Source organism: Carcharodon carcharias, chromosome 1 (genome assembly GCF_017639515.1).
Source record: "Carcharodon carcharias isolate sCarCar2 chromosome 1, sCarCar2.pri, whole genome shotgun sequence".
Lineage (NCBI taxonomy): Eukaryota > Metazoa > Chordata > Chondrichthyes > Lamniformes > Lamnidae > Carcharodon > Carcharodon carcharias.
In genome coordinates, this window is record NC_054467.1 from 193,168,955 (window position 1) to 193,195,797 (window position 26,843).

Consider the following 26,843-nt stretch of genomic DNA (forward strand, 5'->3'; position numbering starts at 1 on the left):
CATTCGCTGCACTCCCTCGATAGCAAGTACATCCTTCCTCAGATAAGGAGACCAAAACTGCACACAGTATTCCAGGTGTGGTCTCACCAAGGCCCTGTATAATTGCAGCAAGACATCCCTGCACCTGTATTCAAATCCTCTGGCTATGAAGGCCAACATACCATTTGCCTTCTTTACTGCCTGCTGCACCTGCATGCTTACCTTCAGCAACTGGTGTATGACGACACCCAGGTCTCGTTGCACATTCCCCTCTCTCAATTTATAGCCTTTCAGATAATAATCTGCCTTCCTGTTTTTGTTACCAAAGTGGATAACCTCACATTTATCCACATTATACTGCATCTGCCATGTATTTGCCCACTCACTCAGCTTGTCCAAATCACACTGAAGAATCTTGCATCGTCCTCACAGCTCATCCTCCCACCCAGATTTGTGTCATCTGCAAATTTGGAGATAATACATTTAGTTCCTTCATCTAAATCATTAATATACATTGTGCATAACTGGGGTCCCAGCACCAATCCCTGCAGTACCCATTAGTCACTGCCTGCCATTCGGAAAAAGACCCGTTTATTCCTACTCTTTGTTTCCTGTCTGCCAACCAGTTTTCTATCCGTCTCAATATGCTACCCCCAATCCCATGCGCTTTAATTTTACACGCTAACCTCTTATGTGCGACTTTGTTGAAAGCCTTCTGAAAGTCCAAATAAACTACATCCACTGACTCCCCTTCATCAACTCTACTGGTTATGTTCTCGAAAAATTCCAGTAGATTTGTCAAGCATGACTTCCCTTTCCTAAATCCATGCTGACTCTGTCTGATTCTGCCACTGTTTTCCATGTGCTCAGCTGTTAAATCTTTTATAATCAGCTCTAGAATTCTCCCTACTACCGACATCAGGCTGACTGGTCTCCCTGTTTTCTCTCAACCTCCCTTTTTAGTGAGGTTACATTAGCTACCCTCCAATCTGTAGTAACTGTTCCAGAGTTTGTAGAATCTTGTAAGATGACCAGCAATGCATCCACTATTTCTAGGGCCACTTCCTTAAGTACTCTAGGATGTAGATTATCAGGCCCTGGGGATTTATCAGCCTTCAATTCATCAATTTCTCCAACACCATTTCCCTACTAATATTGATTTGTTACAGTTACTCCCTCTCACTAAACCCTGTGTTCCCCAACATTTCTGGCATGTTATTAGTGTCCTCCTTTGTGAAGACAGACCCAAAGTATGTATTTAGTTGCTCAGCTATTTCTTGGTTCCCCATTATAAATTGCCATGTTTCTAACTGTAAGGGACCTACATTTGTCTTCACCAATCTTTTTCTCTTCACATACCTGTTGAAACTTTTACAGTTATGTTCCCTGCAAGTTTACTCTCGTACTCTATTTTCCCCTTCTTAATAAATCCCTTGGTCCTTCTTTGCTGAATTCTAAACTGCTCCCAATCCTCAGGTCTGTTGTTTTTTCTGGCCAATCTGTATGCCTCTTCCTTGGATTTAATACTATCTCTAATTTCCCTTGTAAGCCATGGTTTGGCCACCTTTCCTGTTTTACTTTTGCACCAGACAGGAATAAACAATTGTTGCAGTTCACCCATGCGCTCTTTGAAGGTTTGCCATTGCCTATCCACTGTCATCCCTTTAAGTGTTTCCCAATCAATAATAGGGGGTGATCTGCCTTCTTGAATTGTTGCAGTCTGTGTGGTGTAGGTACATCCACATTGCTGTTAGGGAGGGAGTTCCAGGATTTTGAAGCAGCAGCAGTGAATAAATGGCAATATATTTACAAGTCAGGATGTTGTGTGACCTGGAGGGGAACTTCCAGTGGGATGTTCGCATCTATCTGCTGCCCTTATCCTTCTGGATGTTATTGGCCATGGGTTTGGAAGATGTTGTACAAGAAGTCTTGGTGAGTTGTGGCAGTGCATCTTATAGATGGTACACACTGCTGCCACTATATGTCAGTGGTAGAAGGGATGAATGTTTCTGGATTGGATGTCAATCAAGTGGGCTGCTTTGTCCTGGATGGTGTCAAGTCCGTGAATGTTGTTGGAGCTGCACTCATCCAGGCAAGTAAAGTATTCCAACGCACTCCTGTTTTGAGCCTTGTAGATGGTGGACAGGCTTTGGGAAGTCAGGAAGTCATTTACTCACTTCAGGACTCCTAGCCTCTGACCTGCTCTTGTAGCCAGATTATTTATATGGATATTCCAGTTCAGTTTCTGGTCAATGGTAACCCTCAGGATGAAGATAGTGGCGGATTCAGTAATGGTAATGCCATTGAATGTCATGGGGTGATGGTTAGATTCTATTTTGTTGAAGATAGTCAGTGCCTGGCACTTGTGTGGTGCAAATGTTGCTTGCCACTTGTCAGCCCAAGCCTGGGTGTTGCACAGTCCTTGCTGCTTTGGACGTAGGCTGCTTCAGTATCTGAGGAGTTGTAAATGCTGCTGAACATTGTGCAATCATCAGCGAACATCCTGACTTCTGACCTTATGATGGAAGGAAGGTCATTGATGAAGCAGCTGAAGATGGTTGGATCTACAACACTATCCTGAGGAACTCCTGCAGTGAGGTCCTGAAACTGAGATGATTGCCCTTCCACAACTGCACTCATCTTTCTTTGTGCTAGGTATGACCTCAACCAGTGGGGAGTTTTCCCCCAATTCCCATTGACTCCAGTTTTGCTAGGGCTCCTTGATGCCACACTCAGTCAAATGTGGCTTTGATGTCAAGGGCAGTCACTCTCACCTCAGCTCTGGAGTTCAGCTCTTTTGCCCATGTTTGAAACAAAGCTATAATGAGGTCAAGAGCTGAGTGGCTATGGCTGAACCAAAATTGGCCATCAGTGAGCAGATTATTGCTAAGCAAGTGCCGTTTGATAGCTATGTTGATGATCCCTTCCATTACTTTACTGATGATTGAGAGTAGACTGATGGGGCAGTAATTGGCCAAGTTGGATATGTCCTGCTTTTTATATACAGGACATACCTGGGCAATTTTCCACATTGCCGGATAGATGCCAGTGTTGTAGCTGTAATGGAACAGTGTGGCTAGGGTCGTTGCAAGTTCTGCAGTTGAGATACATTTTCACAAGGTGGAAAAGAGAGGCATCCAAATCCAGAACTCACTGGCTGACAAAAGCGATAGGGAGTAAGATGAAGGGTATGTATGACAGATCTCAGTTTGATAATCCAAATGAACACCAGGCAAAATATAGAAAATTCAAAGGGAAAGTAAAAAAGCAAATAGCAGACACAAAGAGGGAGTATGAGAAGAGAATGAGCAACTAACATGAAAGCAAATCCTAAAGTCTTCCATGGGGATATGATAGCAAAAGGGTAGTTGGAGGAAGGGTGGAACCAATTTGGGGACCAAAATAAGGATCTACACACGGATGCAGAGGGCATGGCTAAGGGTAGGGAGTAAATGAGTATTTGCATGTGTCTTTACCAAGGAGGAAGGTGCTGCCAAAGTCATTGTGAAAAAGGAGGTAGTTGAGATGCTGAATGGGCTAAAAATTGATAAAGAGGAGGTATTAGAAAGGTTGTCTGTGCTTAAGATTGATAAATCACCAGGACCAGATGGGATCATCTGAGGATGCTGAGAGATGTAAAGTTGGAAATTGCTGAGAAACTGGCCATAATTTTCCAATCCTCCTAAGATATGGGATGGTGCCAGAGGAACAGAGAATTGCAAATACCACACTCTTGTTCAAAATAGGCTATTAGGATAAAGCAAAAACTACAGGCCAGTCAGTTTAATTGGAATGGAGGAAAAGTTTTAGATCAAGGACAATATTAACAGTCACTTGGGCAAGTATTGATTAAGTAATGAAAGTCAACATGATTTTTTTTAAAGGTAAATCATGTTTAGCCTATATAATTGAGTTCATTTATGATGTAACAGAGGAGGTTGATGAGGGGAATTCAGTTTATATGGTGTATGTGGACTTCCAAAATAAATTTAATAAAGTGCTACATAATAGGCTTGTCAGCAAAATTGAAGCCCCTGGAATAAAAGGGACAGTAACATTTTGGACAAGAAGCTGGCTGAGTGATAGGAAATAGAGAGTTGCGATTGTTTTTCAGACTGGAGGAAGGTATACAGTGGGATTCCCCAAGGATCAGTATTAGGGCCTCTGCTTTGCTTGATCAATATTAATGACCCATTCATGAATGTACAGGACATAATTTTAAAATTTTGAGATGATACAAAACTTGGAAGTATTGTGAATTGTGAGGAGGATAATGATAGACTTCAAGAGGACATAGGCTGGTAGAATGGGCAGACACATTGTAGATAATATTTAATGCAAACATAAGAACATAAGAAAATAAGAAATAGGGACAGGAGGAGACCATTCGACCCTCGAGCCTGCTCGGCCATTCGACAAGATCATGGCTGATCTTGTGATTCGATTTCCATGTTCCCATCTACCCCCAATAACCTTTGATTCCCTTGCTTAACAAGAATCGACCTACCTCTGCCTTAAAAATACTCAATGACCTCGCCTCCACCACATTCTGAGGCAGAGAATTCCAAAGTTGCAAAACCCTATGAGAGAAAAAAATTGTTCTCATCTCTGCCCTAAAAGGACCACCCCTAAATTTTAAACAGTGCCCCCTAGTTCTGGACTCACCCATGAGAGGAAAAATCTTTTTGACGTCCACCTTGTCAAAGCCATTCAGGATCTTGTATACTTCAATAAAATCACCCCTCACTCTTCTAAGATCCAGTCGAAACAAGCCCAATCTGTCCAACCTTTCCTCATAAGACAACCCACTCATTCCAGGTATCAATCTAGTAAACCTCCTTTGAACCGCCTCCAATGCATTTACCTCCTTCCTTAAATAAGGAGACTAAAACTACACAATAATTGAGGTGCGGGCTCACCAATGCCCTGCATAACTGAAGCATAACATCCTTACTTTTATGTTCAATCCCTCTCGTAATAAAGGATAGCGTTCCACTAGCCATCTTAATTATTTGCTGCACCAGCATACTAACTTTTTGTGACTCATGTACTAGAACACCTAGACCCCTCTGCACCTCAGAATTATGCAGCCATTCTCCATTTAAGTAATACTCTGCTTTTTTGTTCTTCCTGCCAAAGTGAACAACTTCACTTTTTCCCACATCAAACTCCATTTGCCAGATCTTTGCCCACTCACTCAACCTTTCTATATCCATCTGCAACCTCCTCACGTCCTCTTCACAACATACTTTTCTACCTACCTTTATGTCATTTGCAAATTTAGCTACTATGTCTTCACTCCCCTCACCTAAGTAATTGATGTAAATCGTAAAGGTCTGAGGCCCCAGTACAGGCCCCTGTGGGACTCTACTCATCACATCCTGCCAATCAGAAAAAGACCCATGTATGCATACTCTCTGCTTTCTGCCAGCCAACCAATCTTCTACCCATGTTAATAAGTTACCCCCTACACCATGCACTTTTATTTTCCATAATACTATTTAAATTGGCACCTTATCAGATGCCTACTGGAAATCCAAGTACAGTACACCTATAGGCTCCCCTTTATCCACTGCACACGTTACTCCTTCAAAAAACTCCAATAAACTGGTTAAATATGATTTTCCTTTCACAAAACCATACTGACTCTTCCCGATTGCCTTGAGCTCTTCTAAGTGCCCAGCTATAAACTCCTTAATGATCGATTCCAATAACTTCCCCATGACAGACGTCAAACTATCTAGCCTATAGTTTCCTCTTATCTGCCTCCCTCCCCACTTGAATAGAGAGCTTATATTTTCTACTTTCCTATCTGATGGAGCCTTTCCAGAATCTAGTGCATTTTGGAAAATTAACATCGGCTACCTCATTAGCCACCTCTTTTAAGACCCTAGGATATAGTCCATTGGGACCCGGAGACTTGCCAGCCTGCAGCTCCATCAATTTGCTCAGTACCATTTCCCTAGTGATTTCAATTTCACCAAGTTCCTTTCTCCCAATCACCTCCTGATGTTTCACTATTACTGGAATGTTTTTTGTATTCTGTATAGTGAACACAGAAGCAAAATGTTTGTTCATTTTTTCCATTTCCTTATTATCTACTAATAACTCCCCACTGTCAGTCTCTGGAGGACCAACGCTCAGTTTACTTATTCTTTTTCTTTTTAAGTACCTGTAGAAACTCTTGCTATCCATTTTTACATTTCTAGCTAGCTTCCCCTCATACTCTAATTTCTTTCTCCTATTTTACCTTTTAACCATTCTCTAACATTCCTAATATTCTGTCCAATTGCCTGTCCTGCCACTTTTCCTTGTGGAGTTGTATGCTTTTTCCTTAAGTTTGATGCTTTCCTTAACTTCTTTAGTTAACCACGGATGGTGGGTCCTCCCCTTAGAATTTTTCTTTATAGTAGGATTGTATTTATTGGATACTCTGAAATTTCCCCTTAAATGTCTGCTACTGCTTCTCTATTGATCTACCCTCTAGCCTAGTTTCCCAGTTCACTTTAGCTGGCTCAGCTTTCATCCCCACATAGTTGCCCTTACTTAGGTCTAATGTAACCTGCTCTCAGGTTGGTTCCAGAACTATCTTGAAAGCATTCTAAGAACTCCTCATCCAGACTACTACTGCTAATCTGATTTTCCCAGTTTATGTGTAGATTAAAATCACCCATGATTATTGCTGTCCCTTTATCACAAGCACACAATATTTTCTCTTGAATACTTTGTCCCACACTGTGGCTGCAGTTAGGGGGCCTGCAGACCACTCCCACTAATGACTTTGCTCCCCTGCTATTCCTCACAACCCAAACCGATTTGACATCCTGATTTCCTGAACCAAGGTCATCTCTACCTATTACAACAATGCCCTCTTTGATTAACCGTGCTGCCCTTCCACCTTTATCTAGCTTCCTATTCTTCTTGAATGTCGTGTACCCTACAATATTAATGGACCCAGTCTTTATTGTCCTGCAGCCACGTCTCCATAATTGCTATCAGATCAAATTTATTTACTTCAATGTGGTACATCAATTCATTTACTTTGTTATGAATGCACGTGCATTCAGACAGAGAGCCTTCAATTTTGTCTTTTTTGTTACCTTTGTAACATGTAGCCTTGACTGTTGATGTATTCTTAGGTTTTTTCTCTCTGTCCCTTCCTGCCATTCTCTGACCCTCATTTCTCACAATACTATTTTGCTCTCCTGTCTTGATTGTACACCTTGAATTGCTACCTTTACCCAAGCTTGATTTCTCACCCCTCTTGTTTAGTTTAAAGCCCTCTCTACTTCCCTAGTTATGCGATTTGCGAGGATGCTTGTCCCATCATGGTTCAGGTGTAAAACATGCCAACGGTACAGCCCCCACTTTCCCCAGTGCTGATGCCAGTGCACCACAAACCAGAACCCACTTCTCCCACACTAGTCTTTGAGCTACGCATTCGTCTCTCTAATCTTATTTGCCCTATGCCCAAATTGCACATGGCTCAGGTAATAATCCAGAGATTGTTACCTTTGAGGTTCTGCTTCTTAATTTGGTACCTCACTCCTCATACTGACTTTGCAGAACCTCTTTCCTAGTTCTACCTGTGTTATTGGTACCGACATGGACCACGACAACTAGATTCTCCCCCTCTCACTGCAAGTTCCTCTCCAGCCCTGAGCAGATGTCATGAACCCTGGCACCGGGCAGGCAACAAAACCATCTGGATTCTTGCTCTTTGCTGCAGAGAACAGTGTCAATCCCCCTCACTATACTATCTCCTACTATCACTACATTTCTTTTAGTTCCCCCTGCTTGAACAACTTTCTGTACCACAGTCCAATGGCCAGCCAGCACATCCACCTTACAAACTTTGCTTTCATCCACACAGGTTGTGAGCACCTCAGGCTTTTTTAACAATTGCAAAGTCTGAGGCTCCTCCCTTACTGCCTGCTCGGTCCCATTACCTGCCTCACTGACAGTTACATTCTTCTGTCCCTCACTGCTGACCAAAGCAGATGACCCCCTTCTACGAGGTGTGACTGTCTATTTCTCCCCCTCCCTTAGGTTAGGATTTCGGTTTCCAGATCAATAATCCTGATCCGGAATTCCTCAAGCTGCTTACACTTCCTGTGGACGTGTTTATCATGAATCGCCTTGGCATCCAAAAGCTCCCACATCTCTCAGCAGCAATATAACACCTGTTCCCGCCATTCTAACTTATGTTATTTAGTTAATTTACATTAAGTACTTTGTTCCTATGTATGCTACAATTTCCTGTGTTTATTGAATGCTGATACCACTGACAACTAAAGCTTATATGCTTCTTAACCTCAAGGTATGTGTTTTAGATGTTTGTTTAAATTACTCTATTTTTATTGCTTTTTTATTTTCATTGTTTTATTTTAATTTTAAAGTTTTCAAATTTTGCTTTATTATTTTAAAATTTTAATTCTTTTTATTTATAGATCTACCTGAACTCGCTTGTCCTAAGTTGGTTTTTCACACACAGTCCCTTAGACTGAGCACTTAATGGCCAGTCAACTTTCTAGCTTCCTATGACGTAACCATTGCTTTATTCGTGCCCCTCAGCTCCTCCTGCAGCCTCACAGCAGCTGAAACTGTGAAACAGTGCACTCCTCAGCTCAGCTCTGACTCCCAGCAAGGTAGGCCTCACTTGAATCCCCGGTCTGCATTCATAGTTGCTCCTCAGCTCTCAACTGTCTCCCGCAGGTCCACTCTGCTCCAACTCCCAGCAAAATGAAATGATAGATTTTAGGAGGAAGAAGGAGGAGAGGCAAAATAAACAAGAGGGTACAACTATGGATAGTGCAAGATGAGAAATAAATTAATATGATATGATAGCCATTTCAGAGACATGGTTGTAAAGTGACCATGACTAGGACCGTGAACATTCAAGGGCATTTTAGAAGTACAGGAATAAAGGAAAAAGAGGCGGGGTGAAATTTGGCAGATGGACTTTAATGTGGGAAAATGGAATGTTGTCCACTTTGGCAGTAAAAATAGAGAAGCAGAATATTATTTAAATGGAGAGAAACTGCAGAATGCTGTGGTACAGAGGGATCACTGCAACCGTCTCAAGGGCAATTAGGGATGGGCAACAAATGCTGGTATGGCCAGCAGTGCCCAGATCCAGATATTAAAAAAATCTGGGTGCCCTTGTACATAAATCATTCATGGTCAGCATGCAGGTAAAGGAAGTATTTAGGAAGGCAAATTGAACTTAGGCCTTTATTGCAAGGGAGATGGAGCATTAAAGTAGTAAGTCTTGCTACAATTTGTGCAGGGCATTGATTAGACTGCACCTGGAGCACTGTGTACAGTTTTGTTCTCCTTAAGGAAGTAAACATTGGAACCTCAGAGAAGGTTCAGTAGGATGATTTCTTGGATGGAGGGCTTGACTTATGCAGAAAGGTTGAGCAGGTTGGGTCTATACTCAATTGGATTTAGAAGAATGAGAGGTGATCTTATTTTAAACATACAAAATCCTGAGGGGGCTCGACAGAGTAGATGGTGAGGGGATGTTTTCCCTCGTGGGGGAATCTAGAACTAGGAGGTACAGTTTCATTTATTGGGAAGATGGTGGCATAGCAATAATGTTGCTGGACTAGTAATCCAAAGGAGTAAGCAGTTGTGATGGGGACACAGGTGCAAATGCCACAAAGACAGGAGTTGGAATTTAAATACAACCTCAAAGGAAAAATAAACATCAATTAAATGTTACTTTAGTGGAGCAGGCTTGAATGGCCTACTCCTGCTCCTATTTTCTATCTTTAAGACAGAGGTAACGAGGAATTTCTTCTTTCGGGTTGTGAGTCTTTGGAGTTCTTTTCCACAGACAGCAATGGAAACTGGCTCATTGAATATATTGAAGGTTGAGTTATACAGATCATCAAGGAAGTTAAGGATTCTGGGCAGGCAGGCAGGAAAGTGGAGTTGAGGAAGTTGAAAGTGGAATTGAAGTGGAGTTCAGATCAGCCATGATCTTAATGAATGCTGGAGCAGGGTTGATGTGCAGAATGGTCTACTCCTGCAACCAATTTCTTATGATCATATGATCTTAACATATTTGTTTTATTTAACATAACCAGTGCTGGCAAACCTCACCCCTGAGCTGTTACTACATTTATATTCTGATGTTTGAAAAAATATTGAGTGTTTTGCTTACAGCTGAGTACCCTCCTACCATTTTAAAAATTGAGCACTTTAGAATTGAAAGTCTAGTTACATTATCCTATATCCAAATGTCACATATTCAGCCTGATCAGCATCAATCTCACTTATATGAGAGTTCACACAAACTGTACTTGTTTTTTAATGTTATTCATCCTTCATGTAATACAATATAGTGCGTCCTCACCAATATGAGGCTTCAATGATATGAGAATATTACATTGTTCAGTCTTTCACTTCCATTTGCAACTTTTTTCTGTGCGATATTATCAGGATTGAGACCTTTTTGTGATAATTGCACGATATCTTTGCCTACATAATGAAGCATATAAGAAAGTAATGAATTGGCTGTGAAGTGTTTAGTGACATCCTGAGCATATGCAAGCTCTTTTTTTTTAACTATCTTTTTATATGGAAAATCATATGCATTCACTTTTATTCACTTTATTTTACCTTGTCACATTGCCACCCACTGCTTGGCATCATTGAAGTCTGATATGCGGTGTTCTACTGGATTCATAATTCAATATATCTCATTGTATTCTGCAAAGGTAAGTGCTAAATTCAAGATTAAATATTATTCATTTTGATTTTATTTCATTTCTCTCATTACTAATTGTCTGCTGCTCAGCCTGATCACTTGTATTATCATGCCAGGGCTATGTTGATAAAGAGTGCTCCCTGGTGGTTTGTAAATGCAATTTGATGGTTTCTATTTGTCTTTCGCTTTCTATTTAAGTAATATAAAGCTGTTCACTTTACTGTTGCTTGGAAATTTAACTTACATTGCATTGTTCCATTTTCAACACTAATGAGAACTGACTCCAGTTACTGCTGCTGAAGAGCCTGGATTTTAAGATGACTGCTGTTAGAAACATCAAAAGGTACAGACACCAGTATTATCTAATTGTCAAAAAGGGATGAATTCAAAATAATAAATGTTAATTTATTGCTCACATACCTGAGGTCTAGCCAGCATAAGTAAAATACATCAGCTCTTTAAGTGCTATCAAACAAAGATAATATTTACAAAGTTATGTTCTGCCTCATATTGGGAGCACATACACAAGCAAAAAACACTGGATGTAAATGAAAGAGCCTTTTGTGAGGAAAACTTTCTTTTCCTCACAATTTCCTGTCCCCTCCTGAAGGGCTCTGACTCATTCTGGTTTTGGTTCTATGAATGCCACGAGCCTTCTAGTACTTTGACTAAATAAGACCATAAGACATAGGAGCAGAAATTAGGCCATTTGGCCAATTGAGTCTGCTCCACCATTCAATCATGGCTGATAGGTTTCTCAACCCCATTCTCCCACCTTCTCCCCATAAGCTTTGATCCCCATACTAATCAAAAACCTATCTATCTTGGTCTAAAATACACTCAATGACCTGGCCACCACCGCCTTCTGTGGCAATGAATTCCATAGATTCACCACTCTCTGACTAAAAAAGTTTCTCCTCATCTCTGTTCTAAAAGGTCTTCCCTTTACTCTGAGGCTGTGCCCTTGGGTCCTAGTCTCTCCTACTAATGGAAACATCTTACCCACGCCCAATCTATTCAGGATTCTGTAAGTTTCAATCAGATCCACCCTCATCCTTCTAAACTCCATCAAGTATAGACCCAGACTACTCAAACGTTCCTCATATGTTAAGCCTTTCATTCCTGGGATCATTCTCGTGAACCTCCTCTGGACCCTCTCCAGGGCCGGAACATCCTTCCTGAGATACGGGGCCCAAAATTGCTCACAATATTCGAAATGTGGTCTGACCAAAACCTTATAAAGCCTCAGCAGCACATCCCTGCTTTTATTTTCTAGTCTTCTCGAAATAAACGCCAACATTGCATTTGCCTTCCTAACTCCTGACTCAACCTGCAAGTTAACCTTAAGAGAATCCTGGACTAGGACTCCCAAGTCCCTTTACACTCCAGATTTCTGAATTCTCTCCCCATTTAGAAAATAGTATATGCCTCTATTCTTCCTATCAAAGTGCATGACCTAACACTTCCCCACATTGTATTCCATCTGCCATTTCTTTGCCCATTCTCCTAACCTGTCCAAATCCTTCTGCAGCCTCCCTGCTTCCTCAATACTACCTGTCCTTCCACCTATCTTTGTATCATCTGCAAACTTAGCCAGGATGCCCTCAGTTCCTTCATCTAGATCATTAATGTATAAAGTGAAAAGTTGTGGTCCCAACGGTGACCCCTGTGGAACTCCACTAGTCACTGGCTGCCATCCTGAGAAGGACCCCCTTATCCTCACTCTCTGCCTCCTGCCAGACAGCCAATCTTCTATCCATACTAGTACCTTGCCTCTAACACAATGGGCTCTTATCTTACTGAGCAGTCTCCAGTGTGGCAACTTGTCAAAGGCCTTCTGGAAGTCCAAGTAGATAACATCCATTGGCTCTCCTTTGGTTAACCTACTCGTTACCTCCTCAAAGAATTCTAACAGATTTGTCAGGCATGACCTCCCCTTGATGAAACCATGCTGACTTTGCTCTATTTTACCATGCACTTCCAAGTATTCTGAAATCTCATCCTTAATAATGGGCTCTAAAATCTTACCAATGACTGAGGTCAGGTTAATCGGCCTGTAATTTCCCTTCTTTTGCCTCATTCCCTTCTTAAACAGAGGGGTTACATTAGTGATTTTCCAGTCCTCTGGGACCCTCCCTGACTCAAGTGATTCCTGAAAGATCACCAATAATGCCTTCACTAACTCTTCAGCTATCTCCTTCAGAACTCGGGGTGTAATCTATCTGGTTCAGGAGATTTATCCACCTTCAGACCTTTCAGTTTTCCTAGCACCTTCTCCTTGGTAATGGCCACCATACTCACCTCTGCCCCCCGACTCTGTTGAACTTTGGAGATGTTACTCGTGTCTTCCACCGGGAAGACTGACGCAAAGTACCTATTCAGTTCCTCCGCCATTTCTTTGTTCCCCACTACTACTTCTCCAGCGTCATTTTCCAGCGGCCCAAAGTCCACTTTTGCCTCTCTCTTACCCTTTATATATCTAAAAAAAACTCTTGCAATCTTCTTTTATATTACTGGCTAATTTACCTCGTATTTAATCTTCTCCCTCCTTATTTCTTTTTTAGTTGTCCTCTGTTGGTCTTTGTAGGCTTCCCAATCCCCTGGTTTCCCACTGCTCTTCACCGCATTGTATGCTTTCTCTTCAGCTTTTATGCTGTCCCTGACTTCCCTTGTCAGCAATGGTTGCCTCATCCTCCCTTTTGAATGTTTCTTCTTCCTAGGGATGAATTTTTGCTGTGTCTCCCAAATTACTCCCAGAAACTCCTGCCATTGCTGTTCCACTGTCTTTCCTGCTAGGCTCATCACAGTCAATTATGGCCAGCTCCATCCTCATGCCTCTGTAGTTGCCTTTATTCAACTGTAATACTGTTACATCTGATTCCAGCTTTTTCCTCTCAAATTGCAGGGTAAATTCTATCATATTATGGTCACTTCCTCCTAAGGGTTCCTTCACCTTAAGCTCCCTTATCAAATCTGCCTCATTACACATCACTAAATCTAGAATTGCCTGCTCCCTAGTGGGCTCCACCACAAGCTGCTCCAAAAAGCCATCTCGTAGATATTCCACAAATTCCTTTTCTTGGGATCCACTACCAACCTGATTTTCCCAGTCTACCTGCATATTGAAATCCCCTATGATCACTGTAACCTTGCCTTTCTTACACGCCTTTTCTATCTCCTGGCGTATCTTGTGCCCCACATCCTGACTACTGTTCAGAGGCCTGTACATAACTCCCATTATGTTTTTTTTCACCTTTGCGGTTCCTCAACTCTACCCACACAGATTCTACATCATCTCACCCCACGTCATTTCTTGCTATCGATTTAATTTCATTTCTTACTAACAAAGCAACCCCACCCCCTCTGCCAACCTGCCTATCTTTTCGATAGGATGTATATCCTTGGATATTTAGCTCCCAGTCCTGATCCCCTTGGAGCCATGTCTCCGTGATGCCCACCACATCATACCTGCCAATTTCAATCTGCGCCACAAGCTCATTTACCTTATTTCGTATACTGCATGCATTCAGATACAATACCTTCAGTCCTGTATTTCCCATCCCCTTTCTCACTGTCGTCCCTTTATTTGATGTGCTTGAAGTTAGCTTCCTAGCCCTTTCCAAACATTCTGTCCTATTTTGTGTTCTGGAGACTTTAATAGCCTCTCCTTTCTTTTCAGTTTTTTCATAATTTTCCATGAAGTTGAATCCACCCCCCACATGCTAACCTGCTGCTTTGTTTCACATTAGTCATACAACTTGGAGTTTTATCCTTCCCTCCCCCCCACCCCACCCCCACTTTCTAGTTTAAAGTCCTGTTGACCACCCTATTTACCCTTTTCACTAGAACATTGGTCCCACATTGGTTCAAGCGGAGACCGTCCCAATGGTACAGATCCCTCCTGTTCCAATACTGATGCCAGTGCCCCACAAAATGGAACCCCTCTTTCTCACACCATTCCTCTAGTCATATGTTTACTTCCCTTTTTCTCACGTCCCTATGCCAATTTGCACGTGGCTCGGGTAGTAATCCGGAGATTATAACCATTGAGGACCTGTTCTTTAATTTAGTTCCTGGTTCCTGATAATCCCCAAACAGGTCCTCTTTCCTAGTCTCACCTATGTTATTTGTCCTGACATGGACCACAACAACTGGATCCTCCCTCTCCCTCTCCAAAATCCTTTCAAGCCGGTCAGAGATGTCCCTCACCCTGGCACCGGGCAGGCAACATACCATGCAGGACTCTCGATCCTGCTTACAAAGGATGCTATCAATTCCCCTAATTATAGAATCCCCTACAACTACCACTTGTCTTTTTGCTCCCCCCTCTTGAATGGCCTCCTGTGCCACGTTGCTGTGGTCACCTGGCTCATCCTTCCTACAGCCCTGTTCCTCATCCACATAGGGAGCAAGTACCTCATACCTGTTGGACAAGGTCCAGAACACTGGATCCCTCCACCTGCCTCACTTGCAGTCATACCCTGCTGACCCTGACCACTGACCGAACTTTCCATTCTTTGACAGTGGGTCCTCCTTGATTCCCTCCTGAGTCGTGGTGGCTGCGGTAAGTTCTCCCAGAATGCTTCAGTCACTTCTCACCAGCGCCCTCTGTTGGCATGAGGAAATGATTATTGCTGGCAGGCTAGTTGACTCGAGGGCATTACAGCTGAGCCTGCCCTCGTTCTCACCTGACGTTCATATATATTCTCTCTCTAGCAGGGCTCAGCAGCTCATTTTCGTGCTCTTCTTTGCGCAATCGCATTTAGGTCAATTGTAGTGGTCTTAGCAGTGTTGGTTGTTCTTAGCAATTGTACATGTTGTGCAGATACCAGAAATTCATGGCAACTTGCTGATGTTGATTATTTCTGAATTGTAGGTAACAATCTGTTGGCAGCCCCTGTGTCAAGTGGAAACAATATAAAATGCACAGATTATAAGGAATCTTTTCAATATTTTATAAGACAGTATCCTGGTCTGCTCAAGATCATGGCTTAGAGATTATAGACAAGCTAGTGGAATGGGTAAGTAGATGGGAGATGAAATTTAATGTAGAATAGTGTGAAGTGATGCAATTTGATAAGAAGAATGAAGAGAGGCAATATAAACACAAGATACAATTTAAAAGGGGATGCAGGAGCAGAGGGACCAGGTTGTGGGAGTGGGGGCACGGGGGGCGGTGGTGTGTGATGATGTTGGGATGTATGTGCACAAATTGTTGAAGGTTCGAGGGCTGGTTGAGAAAGTGGTAAAAAGGCATATGAGATCCTGGCTTTATAACAGAGGCATAGAGTACAAAAGGATGGGAATTATGATGAAACATTATGATGAACTGGTTAGATCCTCAACTGGAGTATCAAGCCAAATTCTGGAAATCACACTTCGAGAAAGATGTGAAGGCCTTAGAGATGCTGCAGAAAAATTTTATGAGAATGCTTCTGTGGTGGGGAATATCAGTCTTGTAGCTAGATTGGAGAAGCTGGATTGTTCTCCTTGGAGAAGAGCAGGTTAACGGGAGAATCATGAGGGGTCTAGACAGAGCAGATAGAGAGAAACTGTTCCCATTAGTGGAAAGGTTGCAAACCAGAGGACACAGATTTAAAGTGATTAACAAATGAATAAAACATGAGGAAATCTTTTTTTATCTAGCAAGTGTCTATGAGTTGGATTGCACTGACTGAAAAGGTGATGGAGGCAGATACTATTGTGATTTTCCAAAAGGTATTGGATAAGTACCTGAAGAGGAAAGAACTTGCAAGGCTACAGGGAGAGAGCAGAGGAGAGGGACTTGCTAAATTGCTCTTGCAGAGACTTGGCATGGACTCGATAGTCCCTGTGGCCTTCATGTCTGCTGCAAGCATTCTATATGGTTCTAAAACTATGATAGGGCTACACATGATTTTTGGATGCTAACGATGCATAAGCTTCCAATATGCTAAGCAGGAAGCACATGCTCATCACAAGCTGGAAGTGTGCAGCCCACCATATTGATGTGGGAATAAACAGTATCCAGTGCTCATGTCTGAACCACCTTGTCTGATTTTTCTTTTCACTGGAGTTGATCTGCCCATTTCCCTCCCTAGCCAAAATTGAATTTCAGTTCCCCCTGCCCCTCCAATATCTTATCACATCTTACAGAAACATACCTAAATATTTCACAGTCAATAAATTAATTTTAAGTAAAATCACTAGTAAATATAGCAGCTATGTTTGCATAAATTAAATTCTAGAGGCAACAAAGAAATAGATTATCGGTTTGATATTGGAAAGGATTGTAAGAGATGCCCTTTATGATCACTGGGAAAGGGAAAGGGGCCATTGGAAATAACACTGCTCCCAAAAAGATTTACTGTGCTGTACAAATGTAGTAGAGTTTTTTGAGATAGATATTAATCACCTGGGCTTTCTGAAAGCCTTTGATAAACCACCTCGCACAAGGTTACCTCACAAGATAGAATCATGAGATGAAGTGTTTAGTCACACTGCCCTAGCTATCATGGTGTGGGGCAGACTTGATGTGCCAAATTATTTTTTGAGAGAAGAATGTATTCAGAACAATATGAGAACTTCCTGCTCTTCGTCAAGTGATGGAATGGATAATTAACATCTTTTTAAAAACTAAAACAAGCAAGAGATGCCTCGGCTTGACATACCAGCTGAGTAATGAGACATCCAATAATCCAGCATTTTCTCAGTCCTGTGACTCAGTTGGTAGCACTACCGCTTGGGTTCAAGTCCCACTGGAGGGTTTGAGTACAAAAATCAAAGCTAACACTTCACTGTAGTGCTGAGGGAGTACTGCATTACGAGAGGTGCCATCTTTCAGATGAGACAGTAAACCGGTGCCCCATCTGTCTGCTCAGTGGTGTAAACGATCTCATGGCACTATTTCGAAGAAGTGCAAGGGAGCTGTTGGTGTCCGGGCCAACATTTATCTCTCAATTGACACCACAAAAACAGATGACCCAGTCATTATCACATTGCTGTTTTTGGCACTTTGCAGTGCATATAATGCTTGCTGGGTTTTCTACATTATATCAGTGACTACATTTCAAAGCATACTTCACTAGCTGTAAAATGCTAAGAGACATCCAGTGGCTGTGAAAAATGCGATATCGAAACATAGAAACTAGGAGCCATTCGGTCCTTCGAGCCTGCTCTGCAATTTGTTATGATTATGGCTGATCATCCAACTCAATAGCCTGCTCCCACTTTCTCCCCATTTCCTTTGATCCCTTTCGCCCCAAGAGCTATATCTAACTCCTTGAAAATGTACAATGTTTTGGCTCAACTACTTTCTGTGGTAGCGAATTCCATAGGCTCACCACTCTCTGGGTGAAGAAATTTTTCCTCATCTCAGTCCCAAATGGTCTATCCCGTATCCTCAGATTGTGACCCCTGGTTCTGGACTCCCCCACCATTGGTGTTAGAATTTTATAGGTTTCTATGAGATCCCTCCTCATTCTTCTGACTCCAGCGAATATAATCTTAACCGACTCAATCCCTCCTCCTGTGTCTGTCCCGCCATCCCAGGGATCAGTCTGGTAAACATTCGCTGCACTCCCTCTATAGCAAGTACATCCTTCCTCAGATAAGGAGACCAAAATTGCACACAATATTCCAGGTATGGCTTCACCAAGGCCCTGTATAATTGCAGCAAGACATCCCTGCTCCTATGCTCGAATCCTCTCGCTATGAAGGCCAACATACCATTTGCCTTCTTTACCGCCTGCTGCACCTGCTTGCTTACCTTCAGTGACTGGTGTAAGAGGACATTCAGGTCTCGTTGTACATTCCCCTTTCTCAATTTATAGCCTTTCAGATAATAATCTGCCTTCCTGTTTTGCTACCAAAGTGGATAACCTCACATTTATCCACATTACACTGCATCTGCCATGCATTTGCCCACTCACTCAGCTTGTCCAAATCACACTAAAGCATCTCTGCATCTTCCTCACAGCTCACCCTCCCGCCCAGCTTTGTGTCATCTGCAAATTTGGCTATATTATGTTTAGTTCCCTCATCTAAATCATTAATATATATTATGAATAGCTGCGGTCCCAGCACCGATCCCTGCAGTACCCCACTAGTCACTGCCTGCCATTCGGAAAAAGACCCGTTTATTCCTACTCTTTGTTTCCTGTCTGCCAACCAGTTTTCTATCCACCTGAATACACTACCCCCAATCCCATGTGTTTTAATTATATACGCTAATCACTTACGTGGGACTTTGTCGAAAGCCTTCGGAAAGTCGGAATAAACCACATCCACTGGCTAACTCTACTAGTTACATCCTCGAAAAATTCCAGTAGATTTGTCAAGCATGATTTCCCTTTCCTAAATCCATGCTGACTCTGTCTGATTCTGCCAATGTTTTCCAAGTGCTCAGCTATTAAATCTTTTATAATGGACTCTAGAATTTTCCCCATTACCGACGTCAGGCTGACTGGTCTATAATTCCCTGCTTTCTCTCTGCCTCCCTTTTTAAATAGTGGGGTTACATTAGCTACCCTCCAATCTGTAGAAACTGTTTCAGAGTCTATAGAATCTTGGAAGATGACCACCAATGCATCCACTATTTCTAGTGTCATTTCCTTAAGTACTCTGAGATGTAGATTATCAGGACCTGGGGATTTATCGGCCTTCAATCGCATCAATTTCCCCAAAACCACTTCCCTAGTAATACTGATTTCTCTCAGTTCCTTCCTCTCACCAAACCCTGTGTGCCCCAACATTTCTGATATGTTATTTGTGTCCTCCTTTGTGAAGACAGAACCAAAGTGTATATTTATTTGGTCAGCCATTTATTTGTTCCCCATTATAAATTCCCCTGTTTCTGACTGTAAGGGACCTTCATTTACCTTCACCAATCTTTTTCTCTTTACATACCTATAGAAACTTTTACATTCAGTTTTGATGTTCCCCGCAAGCATACTCTATTTTCTCCTTCTTAATCAATCCCTTGGTCCTCCTTTGCTGAAACCTAAACTGCTCCCAATCCTCAGGTCTGTTGTTTTTTCTGGCCAATTTGTATGCCTCTTCCTTGGATCTAATACTATCTCTAATATTCCTCGTAAGCCATGGTTTGGTCGCCTTTCCTGTTTTACTTTTGCGCCAGACAGGAATGAACAATTGTTGCAGTTCACCAATGCGCTCCTTGAATGTTTGCCATTGCCTATCCACCATCATCCCGTTAAGTAACATTTCCCAATCCATCATAGCCAACTCACGCCTCATACCATTGTAGCTTCCTTTATTAAGATTCAGGACCCTAGTTTCAGTATCAACTATGTCACTCTTCATCTTGATGAAGAATTCTATCATATTATGGTCGCTCATCCCCACGGGGCCTTACACAACTAGATTGCCAATTATTCCTTTCTCATTACACAATACCCAGTCTTGGATGGCGTGTTCTCTAATTGGTTCCTCAACATATTGGTCCAGAAAACCACCCCTTATACACTCCAGGAATTCCTACTCTACGGTATTGTTACTAATTTGTTTTGCCCAATCTATATGCCTATTAAAGTCACCCATAATTACAGATGTTTCTTTATTGCATGCATCTCTAATTTCTTGTTTAATGCCATTCCCAACATCACCACTACAGTTTGGGGATCTATATACAACCCCACTAATGTTTTTTTTTCCCCTTAGTCTTTCTCAGCTCTACCCATACCGATTCCACATCGTCGGAGCTAATATTTTTCCTCACTATTGTGTTAATTTCCTCTTTAGCCAGCAATGCAACTCCAACCCCTTTTCTTTTTGTCTGTCCTTCCCAAATATTGAATGCCCCTGGATGTTCAGTTCCCATCCCTGGTCACCCTGCAGTTATGTCTCCATAATCTCAACTATATCATACCTGTTTACATCTATTTGCGCGGTTAATTCATCCACTTTATTGTGAATGCTCTTCGCGTTAAGGCACAAAGCCTTAAGGCTTGTCTATTTAACATTACTTGTCCCGTTCCCACTATTTTTCACTGAGGCCCTGTTTGATTCTTGCCCTTGATTTCCCTGCCTATCACTTTTCTTTTCCCTTTTATGTCATTTGTGCTTGTCCTTGATTCCTCCTCCTTTGACTCCTTGCATAGGTTCCCATCTTACTGCCATTTTAGTTTAAACCCTCCCTAACCAGCCTAGCAAATATTCCCCCGAGGACATCAGCCCCTGCCCAGGTGTAACCCGTCCAGTTTGTACTGGTCCCACCTCCCCCAGAACCAGTCCCAATGTCCCAGGAATCTGAAACCCTCCCCTTTACACCATCTCTTCAGCCACATGTTCACCTGATATATCCTGCTATTTGTACTCTGACTAGCACGTGGCACTGGTAGTAATCCTGAGATTACTATCTTTGAAGTCTTACTTTTCAATTTACTTCCTAACTCCCTATATTCTGCTTTTAGGACCTTATCCCTTTTTTTACCTATGTCGTTTGTACCAATGTGAACTACGACCACTGGCTGTTCACTCTCCCCCTTCAGAATGTCCCATAGCCGCTCTGACACATCCTTGACCCTATCACCAGGGAGGCAACATACCATCCTGGAGTCTTGTTTGCGGCCGCTGAAACACCTATCTATTCCCCTTACAATTGAATCCCCTATAACTATTGCATTCCCACACTTTTTACTCCTTCCCTGTGCAGCAGAGCCAACCGCTGTGCAACGAATTTGGCTGTTGCTGCTTTCCCCTGAGAGGCCATTCCCCTCAATAGTATCCAAAGCAGTATATCTGTTTTGCAGGAGAGTAGCCACAGGAGATTCCTGCACTGCCTGCCTAGTCCTCTTGCTCTGCCTATTGGTCACCCATTCCTTTCCTGCTAGTGGACTCTTAGCGTGCAGTGTGACCACCTCTCTATACGTGCTATCCACAAATGCTATACAAGTGCAAGTTTTGCATTTTATAGTGTTGGTCTATATTCATGTCCAGGAATACACATCTTCCTGACTTCAGATGATGGTGAATCAAACTGATACTAGCAATGATCAAATGAAAGTCCATTCCAATATTTTGAAAATCCTACCTGTGAATCCTGAAAATTATCTTGAATGTTGTTAGCTAAGTGCCACATCGGTGAGCTTAGGCTGGTAGTTCATGGACTTTTGTAAATATTAGATATAGTAATTGTTCTCCCACCTTCTGGTCTTTTAGTACAGACTCAACATAAGTTCTCTATTCTGTCTTCCCTTAAGTTAACCATGTAGACATAATCTTTAGCAAGGAGAAGAAAAACAATCATCTCAGTTACCATCGCTATGGAGAAGCTACCATTGGCTTCATTTAACACAAGTTAATGAGTGTTAGTGAGAAGCCATCAGACGAATGGGCTTTTGACTTGTATTGTATTCCTGCCCAAGGCAGGGAAGACGACAAGAATCTGAAATTGTAATTTGTTCACCTGGAGCTATCAATGATTGATCTCAAGTTGACAGATTCATAAAGCAGATGTGGAAAGCGTAATTCTACCCCAACTTGTAATTAAACTCTAACCATGGCTGTCAGCAGTTAATCCTTCAATGTATTTTGGGAGGAATAAAGAGAATGTGCAGTCTTATTTTGTTGAGCGACAGGTGTGGTCACTTCAGTCAATATTGTACATAGAGACAGAAGTGAAGTAGCACAAAATATCAATATTTTAAAAAATGGAACCTGAATTTAGATCTTAGGTGGAAGATTTCACCTCTTTCTTGATTGGGTAAGAATTAATTATTCCTTCAAATATTAATACTTCAGGATTAATACCATTCTTCAAAAAAAACAGTAATGAAGCAATACTTTGCAACCCTTTCACAGAAATGCATGTAACAACAGTATAAATCACTTTCAAATACAATACTTGATGTCACAAAAATGATGCTCAGCACTTTAAATTTTTTTGTTCCTTCACGCAATTTGAGTTTAACATAATTCACATTATTAACAAAATAATTTGAATAAACACTTTTTATGACAACTTCACAACTTTAAAATTACACTTTTGGAGAAGAATGTCACTTATCAAGGTGCTGGATATCCATTCAATAGTAAGTGCCATATTTTCACCTTTGGCAGCCAGTGATAGAATAAAAATATCCAGGCTCAGCCACAGCATGGCTTGAAGCAGAATTACACTGATCTTACATTGTCACGTTAATTGGTCCCTTAACTTAGCCTCAGTACAACCCATCAGCATCATCCCCAAGTAGTTACTCTTTGTTTGATCAAAGGTTGTCATCCATCTTCTGTCATTGATATTGATTATCAATATGGACAGTATTCTGTTCAGAAAGACTCAAATAATGCTGTGTTGGCTTTCCTGTGCCATCAATGCATGCATAATACAAATGTTTCAAGACCCTTAAAAGCAAACATTCTGACAGTATAACTAAGGGAAGTTTTTAATGATATGTGCTATGTTTTGAACTGGCATAGTGAAATGCATGCCTCTCGTGTATTATAAAGGAGGCGGTGGGGTAATGGTCATGGTAATGTCATCGGACTAGCAATTCAGAGGCCCAGCTAATGCGCTCGGGATAGGAGATAAAATCTCCACCATTGCAGTTGGTGGAATTTAAATTCAATTAATAAATCTGGAATTAAAAGCTACTCCCATGTCGATTGTTGCAAAAACACATCTGGCTTACTAACGGCCTTCAGGGAAGCACACCTGCCGTCCTTACCGAGTCTGGCCAACATGTGAATCCAGACTCACAGTAACGTGGTTGACTGTTAAATGCCCTCTGAAATGAAATGGCCTATAAAGCCACTCAGTTGTAGCAAATGCTATGAAGTTTAAAAGGAATGAAGCTGGACAGACCACCCAACATCAACCTACTCACCTGAAACTGTCGCTCCTACAAAATCCTCCTTACTAACATCTGGGGGCCTGTGCCAAAATTGGGAGAGATGTCTCACAGACTAGTCAAAATCAGTCTGATATAGTCATACACACAGAATCATATCTTACAGACAATGTCCCAGACAACACCATTTGCCATGTATGTCTTGTCCCACTGGCAAGGCAGCCACATCAGAGGTTGAGACACAATAGTGTACAGCAGGTTGCAATGGGAGTCCTCAACATTGATTCCGGACCCCAAGAAGTCTCATAGCATCAAGTCAAACATGCACAAGGAAACCTCCTGCTGATGACCACACACCGCTCCCCACTCAGCTGATCAATCAGTCTCATCTATGTTGAATATCACTTAGAAGCAGCACTAAAGGTGGCAAGGGCACAGAACGTACCCTGGGTGGGGGATTTCAATGTTCATCAACAAGCGTGGCTCAGTACCACCACTACTGACCAAGGTGGCTGAGTCATAAAGGACATAACTGCTAAATTGGGTCTGCGGCAGATGGTGAGGGAGCCAACAAGAGGAAAAACCTACTTGACTTCATCCTCACCAAGCTACCTTGAGCAGATGCCTCTGTCCTTGAGAGTATCTGTAGCACTGACCACCACGCAGTCCTTGTGGAGATGAAGTCCCGTCTTCACATTGAGATACCCTTCATTGTGTTGTGTGGCACTGCCACCATGACCTGAATTTTTCGGATAGGGGGTCTCGCTTCCTGCCATCTGAAGATTTGGCAGGGAACACCTCCATTTCATACTCGAAAGAGCGTTAAGTGGCTGCAGGAAGGATTCCCCCCATCGCTCGGGAGGAAGTCTCGCCTTGGAGAGTTGCCGGCCAACCAGATTAGGTGGCAGCTTTCCAGGCCCTACAGTGACAGCGTTATAGTGGTCAGAAGAAGAAATGCAGGAGGACGTCAGCCCAAGTCCGGCCCCCAAAGGCCCAGGCAAGTTCAAGAGGCCCCAGGGTGTGGATAGTAGGGAAGGCCTTGGGGGGCAGGCGAAGAGGGCGATCGGGGTGTCGGCTGGGGGGCTGGGAGGGAAGGGAGTTCTGGAGGCCACTGGACCTTAAAGGGAGGGCACCTAACTTTAGAAGGAGGCTTCTGAAGGAGGCTTCCCTTGTTTCCTGCCCGAGGTGTAACTCCTTTTTCGAGTATCCCCACGGAAGTTCAATCCTCCTGCCAGCCCAAAAATTGAGGATAGACTGGAAACAGCCTGTAAGTGGCCAATAATTGCATGCTCCAAAGTAAAGTCGCTGTGTGGTCAGGACAGGCGGGAACACGGAGGGAGTCCCCTCACTTCAATTTCACGCTCCTCCCCCCATCTAAAAACCCGCCGGTGTGGGAATGTTAAAATTCTGGCCAATGCTAAATGGGATAGATTTCGAACAGATCTAGCAACTCAAGACTGGACATCCATGAGGCCCTGTGGGCCATCAGCAGCTGCAGAATTGTACTCCACCACAATCTGTAACGTCATGGTCCAGCATATCCACTCTACCATTAGCATCAAGCCCGGGGATTAACCCTGGTTCAGTGAACAGTTCAGGAGGACATGCCAGGAGCAGAACCAGGCAAACCTAAAAATGAGATGTCAACCTGGTGAAGCTACAACACAGGACCACTTGCATGCCAAGCATGATAGACAGTGCTAAATGATCCCATGACCATTGGACCAGATTAAAGCTTTATAGTCCTGCCACATCCAGACATGGATGGTGGTGGCCAATTAAACAACTAATTGGAGGAGGAAGCTCCACAAATATCCCAAAACTCAATGATAGTGGAGTCCAGAAGATCCATGCAAAAGACAAGGCTGAAGCATTTTCAACCAGCCTTAGCCAAAAGTGCCAAAAGGATGATACATCTTGGCCTCCCCCTGAGGACCCCAGCATCACTGATGCCAGCCTTCAGCCAATTCGATTCATTCCACATGATATGAAGAAATGGCTGAAAGCACTGGATACTGCAAAGGCTATGGGCCCTGACACTCCAATGATAGCACACTATCAGTCTACTTTCCATCATTAGCAAAGTGCTGGAAGGGGTTGTTGACAGTACTATCAGGCGACATGTACTCAGCAATAACCTGCTCACTGATGCTTAGTTTGGGTTCTGCCAAGGCCATTCAGCTCCTGACCTCATTACAGACTTGGTCCAAACATGGTCAAAAGAGCTGATCTCAACAGGTGAGGTGGAAGTGACTGCCCTTGACATCAAGGCAGCATTTGACCAAGTGTGGCATCAAGGAACCCTAGCAAAACTGAAGTCAATGAGAATCAGAGAATCAGGGGGAGAGCTCTCCTTTAGTTGGAGTCAAACCTAGCACAAAAAAAGATGATTGTGGTTGTTGGAGGTCAATAATCTCAGTCTCAGGAAGGAGGAGTTTCTCCGGGCAGTGTCCTAAGCCCAACTATCTTCAGCTGCTTCATCAATGATCTTCCTTCCATCATAAGGTAAGAAATGGGGATGTTCGCTGATGATTGCACAATGTTCAGCACTATTTGCAACTCCTCAGATACTAAAGCAGTCCATGTCCATGTGCAGCCAAATGGACAATGTCCAGACTTGGGCTGACAAGTGGCAAGTAACATTCGTGCCACACAGGTAGCAGTTAATGACCATCTCCAACAAAAGAAAATGTAACCATCTCTCCTTGATATTCAGTGGCATTACTGTTGCTGAATCCGCAACGGTCAACATCCTGAGAGTTACCATTGACCAGAAACTGAACTTGACCAGCCATAACAAATACTACAGTTACAAGAGCAGGTCAGAGGTTGGCATTTCTGCAGTGAGTAACTCACCTCCTGACTTCCCAAAGCCTGTGCGCCAATTACAAAGCACAAGTCAGGAGTGTGATGGAATACTCCTCACTTGCCTGGATGAGTGCAGGTCCAATGACACTCAGGAAGATTGCCATCATCCAGGTCAAAGCAGCCTGCTTGATTGCCATCCCATCCACCACCTCAAACATCACTCCAGCCACCACTGACACAGAATAGCAGCAGTGTGTACCATCTACAAGATGCACTGCAGCAACTTTCCAAGGCTCCTTAGACAGCACCTTCCAAACATACGACCACCAGCTAGAAGGACAAGGGCAGCAGATAAATGGGAACACCGCCACCCGGAAATTCCCCTCCAAGTCACTCGCCATCCTGACTTGGAAATATATCGCCGTTCCTTCACTGTTGCTGAATCAAAATCCTAGAACTCCCTTTGTAACAGCACTGTGGGTGTACCTACACCACATGGACTGCAGCGGTTCAAGAAGGCAGCTCACCACCACCTTCTCAAGGGCAACTAG